This window comes from Hipposideros armiger, unplaced genomic scaffold (genome assembly GCF_001890085.2).
Source record: "Hipposideros armiger isolate ML-2016 unplaced genomic scaffold, ASM189008v1 scaffold_953, whole genome shotgun sequence".
NCBI lineage: Eukaryota > Metazoa > Chordata > Mammalia > Chiroptera > Hipposideridae > Hipposideros > Hipposideros armiger.
In genome coordinates, this window is record NW_017732303.1 from 573,913 (window position 1) to 576,628 (window position 2,716).

Sequence of the window (2,716 nt, forward strand, 5' to 3'; positions counted from 1 at the left end):
GCTCCCGATGCAGTCATAGAGGTTGTAATCTTTCCAGAATTGCCTCAGTGTCTTCTCAGTGTCTCCTAAGTTGCAGCGATGGCCTGGGAAAAGGTCCCCCTCAGGCAGTAGGCCCTTAAGAGCTACTATAACTCCTGATCCTTCAGTTGGATCAAAGAGGTGGTGCTGGAAGGAGAAACACCACTTTGAAATCAGGATGAAGATCACCAATAAAAGGAGTATGTCCAGGAACATTACCAACAATAAGCAAACTCTTTAAAGGCATGTTATTCTCTAACCAGTACTTCTCCATTTTGCTGGCATAGCAATTCAGGAGGGCATCTTGGAAGAGGAGCTGGGTCATTCATGTCTTCTTGTTGCTCCTTCAGGACACTGGCAGTGTGTTTTTATTAATACATTTGAAGTCCCTGGGGTTCTCATTGTGTCAGATCACAAAGAATTACAATTTGTACCCTGTGTCATTGCCCCCAAATGAGACTGTTATCCTGTCCTTAAAAATCTCGAAATCTCTCACTGATTTGGCCCCCTTATGATAAAAGTCCTTTCAGGCATCCTTTTACAGAATGGGGAGGTTTCATCCATATTGAATATTTGCTCTGGCAAGTAATTTTCCTCCACAAACATCTTATCTAGGGTTTCAAAATTTCTTCAGTTGCCTTCACATCAGCACTCACAGACTCACCACTTAGTTTCACATCAAGTAACACAAAACGAATCTTGAATTGTTTAAACCACCCGGAGCTAGCAATAAATTCAACATCATAGTTAAGTCTAGCCTTTTCTTTCAACATTGCAAACTTTTTGCTTTGGCCATGATTGTCATGGTACTGAGAGGGATACGCTACTCTGTCTGGTCTTCAATCCAGGTCATTAGCAGTTTTTCCATATCTGATATAGGCCCTTCTCAAATTATTGTTAGTCTTGTTGCCTTCAGTAAAGCAGATCCTTTAACAGTATTTGTTACTTTGTTCTTGTTCTTTAAGATTGTAGCTATGGTGGAATGGAACATGCCTGACTGGTGAGCAATAAACATCACTGATTTTCCACTTTCAGAGTCCTCAATCACTTTTACTTTTGTTTCCAGGTTAATCACTCAATGTGACCTCTTGCTAGCAACATTAGCAGTGTATTTTGTACTCTTAGGGGCCATGACAAACAAAACAACATGATATTAAATCAAACACAAGAGAAAATGATGCAATTGAGACATGGTAAACAAAAGCTGTATGAAGCTGCTTTTGACATAACATGGCATACTGTTTTACAGGAAAATTTTTTATAAGTTACAAGAATACACTCTAAAATAACTACAAATCATATAGTATTGTAAATACATAAGCCAGTAAAATAGTCATTTATTATCATTTTCAAGTATTATGTATTTTACACAATTGCATGTACTATACTTTTATACAACAGGCAATGCAGTAGGTTTTTATATAAGCATCACCAGAAACACATGAATAATGCATTGTACTACAACTTTATGATGGTTATAATGTCACTAAGTGNTGAAAAGTCACCCCAAGGTTACTTGTGAAATATTTCTGTGAGACCCATCATGCCCTCTGCCCTTACCTTTAGGGACTGACCAGGAATTGATTGTGTGTGACAGCGGGAACAAGCTCCTTGACACAATGACTTTCCACATGTCCATGTCCTGTGGATTTAGGGAGGCAATCTAAGTTTGCCCTGATAGAGGCAGCAGTTCTTATTACATAGAAGGGAAGGGTTTTTTTGGAAGTTGATCAGACTGGAACCTTTGTGCCATACACCTGAATTCCTTTTTTCCTCTACTTAATAAAAGCTACATTATATTTTTTAAAAGAGAGAAAGAGAGACAGGAAGAGAGAGACTGAAAGTAAAAGGATGGAAAAAGTTATTTCATGAAAATGGAAATGGAAAAAAAAAGCTGGAGTAGCAATACTTATACCAGACAAAATAAACTTTAAAACAAAGGCTATAACAAGAGACAAAGAAGGACCCAGAAATCCCACTTCTGGATATTGATCTGAAGAAACCCAAAATGCTACTTTGATGGGATGTATGCATCCATATGTTCATTTCAGCATTGTTTACAATGGCCAAGATATGGAGGCTGCCTGGTTGTCCATCAATGGAATAATGGATAAAAAGTTGTGGTACATATATACAGTGAAATATTGCTCGGTCATGGAAGAGAATGGGTTTTTGTCATCTGTGTCAGCACGGATGGACCTGGAAGTTGTTGTGCTGAGTGGAGTGTCATACAGAGAAAGACAGATGCAATGTGATTTCACTTATATGTGGAATCTATAGAAAACAAAGAAACAGAAACACACTCATAGATACAGAAAACATTTTGATGGTTGCCAGATGGGAGGGGTATTGAGGGGTAGGTGAAAATGGGGACAGGATTAAGTATAAATTGGTTGTTACAAAGTTGTCATGGGGATATAGGGTATAACACAAGGAAGATAGTCAGTAATATTGTAATAACTCCATGTGGTATCAGAGTGTTTTATCAGGGTGATAGATGAGAGGAGCATTGGGGGACAGTGTGAAAAAAGTAAAGGGATTAAGGAGTAAAAATTTGTAGTTAGATAACAGTAATGGTGATGTATATTAAAGCATAAGAAATATAGTCAATAATATGGTAATAGCTATCTAAAGTGCCAGGTGAGTACTAGACTAGTCAGAGGCATCACTTCTTAAATTATATAAATATTTCTAACCA

At 37.7% G+C, this 2,716-nt stretch overlaps 1 pseudogene; it reads left to right on the plus strand.

Moving 5' to 3' along the window:
- The window catches only part of LOC109375449 (6-phosphogluconate dehydrogenase, decarboxylating pseudogene), a 6,533-nt pseudogene extending 5,518 nt beyond the window's left edge, over positions 1–1,015 (plus strand).
- Positions 1,016–2,716: the final 1,701 nt, after the last annotated feature.